Consider the following 10,974-nt stretch of genomic DNA (forward strand, 5'->3'; position numbering starts at 1 on the left):
CGTAAGGGGTTTATCAGGTCCAGTGTGTCTTCTTGGGGTGCACCTATTCTGAAAAAGAAGCATGGTACCATGCGCATGTGTATTGATTATAGGCAGCTGAATAAGGTGACCATCAATAATAGGTACTGGATGCCGTAGATTAATGACTTATTCAACTAGCTAGGGTGCAACAATGTTTTCTAAGATAGACTTGAGGTCAGGGTATTACCAGTTGAGGATTAAGGAGTCAAAAATCCCTAAGACTTCTTTCAGGACTCTATATGGGCACTATGAGTTCTTAGTCATGTCTTTCGGGTCGACTAATGACCCTGAAACACTCATGGATTTGATAAACCGTGTGTTAAGGCCCTACTTGGACTCCTTTGTCATTGTATTCATTGATGACATTCTAGTATATTCTAGAAGAAAAGAGCGGCTTAAGTAGCACTTGAGGATAGTACTTTAGACCTTGCGAGATTAGTAGTTTTATGCCAAATTCATGAAGCGTGAATTTTGGCTTGAGTTTATGGCATTCCTAGGGCACGTGATGTCCAAGGATGGTATTATGGTAGATCTACCAAAGATAGCGGTAGTTGGTGATTGGAATAGGCCCACTTCTCCTACAAAGGTTTGCAGTTTCATCATGTTGGTAGGGTATTACAATCAGTTTGTGGAGGGGTTCTCTTCTATTGCAACATCTTAGACCAGACTGACTCAGAAGAATGTTCTTTTCCAGTGGTCTGACAAGTGTAAGGCGAGCTTTCTGAAGATCAAGGCCTTATTAACTTCAACTCCCCTCTCTTTTTTGGTGCTTCATCTTCCTATGGAGGTCCACAAATTAAGTGTATTATGATACTTCAGGTTTTCTTAGGTTGCATTCTGATGCAGCAAGGTAGGGTTATTGCATATGCTTTTAGATAGCTTAAGGTACATGAGCAGAATTACCCCACACATGATTTGGAGTTAGCGGTGGTAGTCTTTGCATTGATGATTTGGAGGCATTATTTGTATGGAGCCCATTATGAGATCTACACTGACCACTATAATATTCAGTACATATTCAGTTAGAAGGACCTTAATTTGAGACAGCACAGATGGTTTGAGACTGCACTGGTCATTGGAGTTGATAAAGGACTCTGATGTCACCATTCAATATCACCCGCACAAGGCAAATATAGAAGCAGATGCTTTGAGATGGAAGGAAGTGAGTATGGGGAGTTTGACATTCTTATTAGTTGAGAAGTGGACCATAGGTTCGAACATTGAGTCCTTATGTAACCAGGAGGTCTATTTTGATATCTCTGAGTCGAGCAGGGTACTTGCTTATATAGAGGATAGGCCTTCTTTGATGGAGCATATTCGGGCACAACAGTTTGAGGAGCCACAACTGAGGGTGATTTGTGATAAGGTACTCATTAGGGAGGCTAGGAAGGCAACCTTAGATCCAGAGAGCATCTTGAGTATTAAAGGTCGTATCAGTATCCCTCGAGTTGGAGATTTAGTCAGCTTTATCCTTGAGGAGGCCCATTATTCCAGATATTCCATTTATCCCAATGTGGAAAATATGTGTCGTGACCTATTGCAGCATTATTGGTGGTGTAGGATGAAGCGATACAATGTAGCTTTTGTGGCTAGGTGCTTAAACTGTCAGTAGGTTAAGTTCGAGCATTAGCGGCCAGGTGATTTGACCTAACAACTACCCATTTCATAGTAAAAGTAGGAGTGTATAGCTATGGACTTCGTAGTGGGTTTACCATGTACATCTTGAGGTTTTAATTCTATTTGGGTCATAGTAGATTGATTGATCAAGTCAGCTTACTTCTTACTAGTTCCGACTACCTACACTTCATAGAAGTTATCTCAGATTTACATCTGGGAGGTGGTCCAATTTCATGGTATGCTAGTATCTATCATTTCAGATAGTGGTACTCAATTCACTTCATATTTTTAGGGGTTTATACAGAAGTAGTAGGGTATCCAAGTTGAGCTCAGCATAGCTTTCCACCCTAGAATGATGGCCAGAAGACTATTGAGGTCTCAGAGCACATTCTACGGGTCTATGTTATTGATTTTAGATATCAATAGGATAAGTCCTTGGATTTGGAAAAGTTTTCATTTAATAGTTATGCTGATCAAAGGGTTCAACTTTTGAGCATATGGTTGGAGATCGAGTATTAGTGCGAGTGTTGCCCATGAAGGACGTGATGAGATTTTAGAGGAGAGGTAAGCTTAGCCCCTGGTTTATCGGCCCTTTTGAGATCTTGAGATGGGTAGGGGATGTAGGTTAGGAGTTGTCCTTGTCCCCAACGCTTTCAGGTGTTCACCTTGTGTTCTATGTTTCTATATTGCGGTGGTACATTTTAGATAAGACTCACATTCTTCAGTAGGATTCATTCTAGCTTGACGATTCCTTAGCCTTTGAGGAGGAGCTTGTGGTTATTTTCGACAAACAGGTTAGAAAGTTGAGGTCTAAGGAGATTCCATCTGTGAAAGTCCAGTGGAGGCATCATCCGGACAAGGATGCTACTTGGGAGATCGAGCAGGACATGCGAACTCATTATCCTCACCTTTTTAAGCCGCCAGGTACCTTTCTTTCTTTACTTTTAGAGACAAAAGTCGTTTTAGTAGTGGATATTATAATGACCTCTAAGGTCATTTTTCTACTTTTGTGTGTTTTTACCATTTTACCATGTCTTGTAGCTTCTTTATAGCTCAAATGTGCTGTTGGGGTGGTGGCATGCTTCCCAAGGTGTTTGGTTGAGTTTTAAGGTCGTTTGGCTATTTTTAAGGCTTAAGGTTTGAAAGAGCTGACTTTAGTCAACATTCGGAGATTCGAGCATCGTATGAGAATTTCGACCATTCTATCAGCTCTGGAAGGTCCATTTTGGTCTATAAAGAAGGTTGGTTTGGGTTTTGGAGTCTTCATTTTGAATTTAGGTGGTTTTGCCATTTTAAATTTAAATTTTGGCCAAGGGTTGACTTCAGTCAACATTTTGAGTGAACGCACACAGATGAAAATTTCGTCAGCATAGCTTGCTCCGGAATGCCAAGTTAGTCTAGAATGACCTTTGCTTTAGGTCCCAAGGTGATCGGAATGAGTTTTTGGCTGTTTGTGCATTTTAAGTGTTTTTTTTGAAATCTTTGACTTGGGTCAACATTCCATCGGATCGACCTCTGTTGGGAAATTCGTCGACTCCTCTAAGTCGAGAATATCATTTTCAGTTGGGTAGAATAAATCATTTATGTCAATGGGATTCCGAATGAGTTTAAAGCCCCGTTGAGGGACTTGTTCCCTTAGTAAAATTGTAGCAGCATAGCTATTGGTGCACACAAAAATTACTCTTTGCGTTTGTCGGTCCTTGACCGCGTTCGTGGAGGTCAAGCCTTTTGTTTTCCGTGTTCGTGGGCCTTATGATGCATTCGAGGAGTTATTGATGGTTGTTCCACTCATTCACAGAAAAGACTCCACGCTCGCGGAGAGTGAACTTGTTGACCTCCGCGTTTGCAGAGGTTATCTCTGCATTCATGAAGGCCAAATAGGGCATTGCAGTGTGGTCTTTTAAGACCCAATGCCAGCCACTATTTCTCCATTCCTAACATATCAAAACACAAATTTTAGGACCAAATCTTTATCATTTTTGATCATTCTCGTTCCGATGCATTGGTGATTCTTGTGGGAACGTTCTGAGACCCTTTCACGTCCTAAAAATATTGTAGGTTTTGCATAAATTTCATTGTTTCTTATATTTTTGAACTATTCTAGGGCTTGAATTTGGTGAAATTGTTTGATTTCTTCTGGTGCTCAGAATGTGCCCATATTTGGGGCACAAATTCCTTGAGTTATTTCGGACCTTGTGATAGAGTTGGTTTTTTTATTTTCATGCACAGATTTTAATGTCAAATTTTGACCCAATTTTAGTTTTATTTGTAATTATAGCAATACAGGTATCATTGACATTATTTTGATGTATTGTTCAATAATTTGATAGAATGGCATCATTTGGAGGCGACCCGCAGAGGAAAGACTCAAGTTTAGTGGTTTGGGTGCGGTTTCGGCTTTGAGGTAGGTTATGGCCTACTTTTGTTAGACTTGTCTTGGTCGGAATTGGTATATTTTAGGTGGAAACGTGTGACTAGGTTGGTGAGTTAGGTGTTGATATCCTATTTAGCAATTTGGAACCGATGATCATCGTTGGGACTAGTTTGGGTTTTGCCTTGGAGCCTTAGTCTAGGTGATATTGTGGCATGCTTGCACTGCTTAGAATCCTTAGAATTATCTTCTATGTGATTAGGACTTAGGATGCCGTGGTTTGACTTGTTTGGTTTTGTTTGCCACTTGTTGTGAATTTTTGCTTATACTTGTTCCTCAGTTGCCTTTGATATTGAAATGTTGGGCCCGAAGTCGTGTTTTTGGTACACCAAAGTCTCAAGTTAGTGATTTGGTGCCCTTGGCAGGATTTTTACTTGGCTTGAGGGGTATATAATTTTGACATACTACTTGTATTGATTTTTCTTGCCGGTGTTAAAAACCCTTTTTAAAGAAAGAACAAAATGATGAGATTAATACTTTTGGTTCATTAATAAAGGTAAGGATCTCATTAAAGAAACACCAGAAATATTTTTACTTATGATATTTCATATTGAGAAGCTCGGTGTGTGAATTTCAGGCGGTTCGCTAACACATATTTTAGGTTATTCTTAATATTACTATTGTTATTGAAAAGCTCGAGGTATGAATTTTGGGCGGCACATTGATATATACTCGGGTTACTATTATGATTATTATTATTATTGAAAAGATTGAGGTGTGAATTCCGTGCGCCCCATGACACTATTGAGGAAATATTGACCTATATTTATTATTTATATTTATGTTATTCTTTGGTATTTGTTGGTTGAGATTGTCAATATGATTTCATGTTTGGCTGGAATTTACTTGATTACCGTATGATCCTTCTTGTATCCTCTTTTTCTGTTACTGTAGTTTTGTGCTTCTCTCTTGTTAATAGTTGTATCATCGTGCTTCTTATTATATATTTATTCTTTCTGAGATCGGTCGGCCTATGATACATACTGAGCAGCTCGTGTTTTGGTACTCATACTGCACTTTTGCATATTAATGCAGCTCCTAGTTCGAGCCACCCCAGCACACGCCTGATCATTCGTACCGGTGCCAGATTCGAATTATGATGAGCTCCCAGCGTTCAGAGACTTGCAACTTTCTTTCTTTTGTACTGACTTACACTTGTACTTTTGGATAGTCAGATCTCTATTGTATATATATACATTATCAACTTTTGTACTTAGTAGCTCCTGTATAGGTGACACCAGGTCCGGAGTTTTGTCTAGTGTCAGTTCGTCATTTCTTTTGGTCATTATCGGGCCCTTTGTATTTTTTGTATTATATTTACATATCTATACCCTGTTCTGGCTGTTCTTTTGTTATATTCTTTTTGCTTCCGCCTTCTTATGTTATTATTTATGTATTTAAATTGAGTTTTGACCTTCGCATCAATTGGTTTTTGGCTTGCCTACTCGGGGGTTATAGTAGACGCCATCATGGCTCGGATTGGTTCATGAAAAATATATTGTGGTCTTTTTCTTATATCAATTCAATGAAACTAGACACTTTTAAAGGAAATTTTAGAACTTTTAAATAGCCCAACCCTTCAAATTCCCCTACTATTCAAATCTATTCTCCTAAATTTCCCTAAGGAAAGACTAAGCAATTCTCTCAAGGTTCTCCTATAATTCCAAGCTAGGGTTTCAAGAACAACAAGGGTCTTCTTGAAATTCCGAGTTAATTCACCAAGGTATGTGGGGATTGATTTATGGGTTCCTTTTACCCATGGATTCCCAAGGTTTTCCTCAAATATCTCTTTAAATTTAATTAGTTTTCTAACCCTACTTTTGATTAATTAAACTAGGTTGTTTCAATTACCTTTTTAATTGTTATCAATGATCATTATAATCATGGTTCTACATGAATTACATGATTTCAAGTTGAATTATGAATACCATGCATGAAGTTATTTTCAGTGATGATTTACAAGAACTATGATTATGAAGTTCAATGATATTCACTAAAATCTTTTATGAGAGAGTTGTGATATATGATTGAATGATCAAAGTTATAATGATGATCCAAGAAACTTATTATGGTGTGGTAAATACAATTCTCACACAAATCATGTTTAGATGGTGATAAGGATAATTTTTACCAAAGCTTATGGATTCCTATGAATCACTATTAATGAGCTACTCTAACGATTATTTTTTATGATTAAGTTAATGATGATGTTTTAATATTTCTAATAAATTCCATTGGGATATTGACTAAGCACCGAGAGGACTCTTAGGAGGGATTCGGTTCAGTAACGTAGTTAGTTACCCAAGGGAATTCTAGTTGCAACCTAAAGTCCCAAACTACTTTGGCAATGTAGGTTGCCTTATGGCTTAGCTAGTGGATTAACATATAGCTTATGATGTTAAAGTTGTTCGCACGGAGTCTACCTTGGCAAGTATCCTCTCTCTTCTCAATGTGGGAGTAACATCGGATTCCATGTTATAGCTCGCATGGTCTTAGATGTCGGTTAAAGGTCATATCCCACACAAGTTTTATGCAAAGATGTAAGGTTTACTATGAAGTTTTATGATGCATTGAACATAAGTTTTCATGTGGTTTCAAGGCTCCTTAAGCCTTACACATGCTAATATATGTTGGTCATGCATCCTATTTTATATTGCTCATGTTTTGTCACTTGTTCAAGCATATCTCACATACATAGTACCTTCAATATACTATCACATATTTTTCCTATATTGTCTCATAATGTAGGGACGAACGATACTCACGTTCCTCACATTAGTGGCTAGAGTTGACTTAGAATTCTTGAGTTGTCATTGGTGAGTCCTTATTCATCGAGGATAGGACTTTCTTTCATATGTTACTTTTATTTCTTTTATTATTCGAGTGAGCTAGGAGCTTGTCGTAAAGCCCCCATAAAGTCTAGTTTAGAGGCATTTGTAGATATTGAAAGTTGATGTAGTCCTTGTCAAATATTTGAGTTAGGTTTTCTTCCTCTTTAACTTCTATGTTGAGTTGATTCTTCCGCTTATTCTATTTTATTAATGTATTTTATGAATGTGATATATGCTAAGAAGGCTTGATTGGGATCCTACGGGTTCCCAATCATCGTGTCACGTCTAAGCCCTATGTATGGGTCAAGACAGAAATGATGCATAATCCCAATGAGGTAAGCTTTGATAAAATAAGGAAAATGGGTGGAGTTGAGTTTGAAGGCTACTGAATAATGTTTAGAGTGCATGAAAAGGGTGTTTGATCAGTTGGAGTGTTCAGATGCTACCAAGTTTATCGATGATATCTCACTGCTACAAAAGAGTGCTTATGACTGGTGGGTAAGTATGTCAAATGCAAAAGAAAAATCTCATGTCCTTACATGGGATGATTTTTTTAAGAATTTCGTATGAAGTATGTCCCACTTGCTTATTATGATACTATGAGAAGGAGTTTTTGAATCTAAGGCAATGAGGCATATCTATTATTGAGTACTAACAGAAGTTTCTAAGACTTTTTCGTTATGCTGGAGGTATTATTAATGAGGAAATAGATAAATACAAAAGATTTGAAGATGGTTTGAATTATTCCATCATAAATAATGTGGCAATCCTACAATATGAGAACTTTTGTAAATTAGTTTTTGCTTCTTTTACTTTGGAAACAATTGATAAGGAAGAAGCCAATATACATGAAAATAATTTTTGAAAGCCTAGATAAGATTTTTGAGGTCCATCCAAAAGGAGAAGGTTCGATGATTGTAAGGCTGATAGTGTTAACCAGTCAACATAAGCAAAACAATATAATTTTTTTACAACAAGCACTCTGAATTATGGTCAAGGCAAGACTCGCATTCCCACTTGTGTACAATGTGGAAAGAATCATTATTGTACTTGTAGGAGAGTTTCTGGTGCATACTTCAATTGTGAGAGCTCTGATCATAAAGTGAAGGATTGTCCTAATCGTAATCATGTTCCTTCCTTATGCACTAAAGGCTCAGTTCAGAAACCATCTACTAATCCTTCTCAAATTAATAGAGAAGCAAGACATAAGAACACCCAAGCAGCGGGTGCAAGTGGAGCTAATGAAGTCAACTGGTCATGGGCAACTACATGAGCTTATGCTATGAGGTAGAGGTATGATCAAGATGGACATGATGTGGGTGTCGGTAACTTTCACTTATTTGGCTTATATGTGTTTACACTATTTGTTCCTGGTTCTACACATTCCTATATTTGTTCATCACTTCTTCTTCCAAAAAATGTGAAATCTTTAAGACTTAACTATGTTGTGGTAGTTGAAATTCCATTAGGTTACCAAGTTGTTTGTAATCGAATTTACTGAGCTTGTCCCTTCGTGATTCAAAATCTAATCGTCCCTGTTGATTGGATTGAACTACCTTTCCAAGATTTTTATATTATTATCGGGATGGATTGTCCTTATAAATATCATGCAGTAATGGATTGTAGGCCAAAGCATGTGACTTTTAAAGATCCTACATTTTCACATACCACTACACAAGGTGAAAGATCAATGATTAGTCAAGGTTGAAGTTCATATCTTGGTCATATAGTTGATACACGTTTGGAGAGTCCTAGTCTTAAGGACATACCTATTGTGTGTGATTTTCCAGAAGTCTTCCCTGAAAGTCTTCATGGGTTTTCCTCGAAAAGAGAAGTTGAAACTCTTATTTCTATCACTCCTTATAGAATGGATCCATGAGAATTAAGGAAATTTAAAACTAAACTACAAGAACTTCTTGAGAAAAGGTTTTATCCATCCAAATGTTTCTCCTTAGGGAGCCCCTGTTTTGTTTGTAAAGAAGAAATATGGCCCTGTAAGGTTGTGCATTGACTACAGACAATTGAAAAAAAATTAACAATCAAGAATAGATATCCACTACCAAGTATCGATCATTTGTTTGACTAGCGGAAGGGTGATAATTTATTCTTAAAGATTGATTTAAGGTCTGGATATCAACAACTGCATTTTAGAGAAAAAGATGTCCCTAAAACTACTTTTAGAACTCAGTATGGTCATTATAAATGTTTTGTGATGCCATTCAGAATGACTAATCTCCTGCAATATTCATGGATCTAATGAATTGAGTATTTTAGTCTTATCTTGATCAATTTGTGGTGGTCGTTATAGAGGTTATTTTAATATATTCCAAGAGAAGCAAAGATCATGATAAACATATTTTACAAATTTTGAAGGAGAAAAAACTTTATGCTAAACTTTCCAAGTGTGAATTTTAGGTTAATGAAGTGGGTTTTCTAGGACACATTGTGTCAACCAAAGATGTGAAAGTGAATCCTAGTAAAATTAAAGCAATTGTTGAATGGAGACCTTCTAAAAGTCCTACTGAGTTAAAAAGTATCTTAGGCTTTGTCGGATACTATAGAAGGTTTGTAAAACGTTTCTCCATTATAGCCTCTCCTTTGACTAAACACTTGAACAAGGAAGTAAAGTTTACATGGGATGACAAATGACAAGAGAACTTTAAAACTCTCAAATCCTTATGGATACAAGCTCCTATGTTTACTCTACCTGTGGAAGGAAATGAGTACATGATATATAGTGATGTTTCTCATCATCGTATGGGATGTGTTTTGATGCTAAAAGATAAAGTTCTTTCTTAAGCCTCTCAAAAATTTAAACCACATCAATTTAACTATCCTACTCATGATCTCGAACTTGCTGCTATAGTATTTGCCTTAAAGATATGAAGGAATTATTTGTATGGAGAAAAATGTCATATATTCACTAATCACAAGATCTTAAAATACTTGGGTACTCATAAAGAGCTGAACATAAGACAACTTAGATGGCTTAAACTCATCAAAGATTATGACTACACGATTGACTATCATCTAGGTAAAGTTAATGTGGATTTAGATTCCTTAAATCACAAATCATTATATTTGAGTCCTTTTCTTTTGCTTGTTCAGTTAAGAACCATGAATGTATGTTTTGCACTTGATTTGTATGGTTCAGTTGTTGCTAATATGCAAGTCTGGCCAATATTACTTGAACAGGTGAAAGAAGCACAAAAGTTAGATGAGAAACTCGTAAAATTTATCATGAAGTTCAAAATGGGGAAAAGCTTGATTTTACATTAAGGGAGAATGGTGTCTTGTTTTACCAAAATAGTTAATGTGTTCCTAATGATGATAAATTGAGGAGAAATCTTGAATTAAGCACATATTTCACCCTATGCAATGCATCATTTAGTTTTGAAGATGTATCATACAATCAAAGAACACAATTGGTGGAATATTTAAAGAAAGACATTGTGGAGTTCATTTCAAAATATTTGATTTGTCAAAAAAAAGGAAAACAAATAGGTTTCAGTTGCATTCCTATAACCCCCGTTGATGCCAGAATGGAGATCAAAGAGAATAACTATGCACTTTATTTATGGACTTCCTCACATTCAAAGAAATCATGATTCAATAAGGGTTATAGTGGATAGACTAACAAAGAGTGCTCAATTTTTGGCAGTCAGGACGGATTACCTACTTGTGCATTTAGCTGAATTGTAACATTAATGAGATTGTAATACTGTATGGGATCTCTGTTTCTATTATATCTGACTGAGACCTAACGTTTTCATCAAGGCTTTGGTGTAGCTTATTACAATCCTTGGGTAATAAGTTGATTTTTAGCACTTTTTCCATCCCCAGATAGATGGTTAGTTGGAATGCGTGTTACAAATTTTGGAAGATATGCTTCAAACTTGCATTATTGAGTTTGAGGGTAGTTGGGATAAGTGCTTGACTTTGATAGAGTTTTCTTACAATAATAGCTACCAATTGAGTATTGCAATGCCTCCCTATAAAGCCTTATATGGAAGAAAATATTAGACCCCTCTTTGTTGGAGTGAAGTTGGTGAAAGAAAACTTATTGGTCCTGAA

The sequence above is a fragment of the Solanum dulcamara genome, chromosome 8 (genome assembly GCF_947179165.1).
Source record: "Solanum dulcamara chromosome 8, daSolDulc1.2, whole genome shotgun sequence".
NCBI lineage: Eukaryota > Viridiplantae > Streptophyta > Magnoliopsida > Solanales > Solanaceae > Solanum > Solanum dulcamara.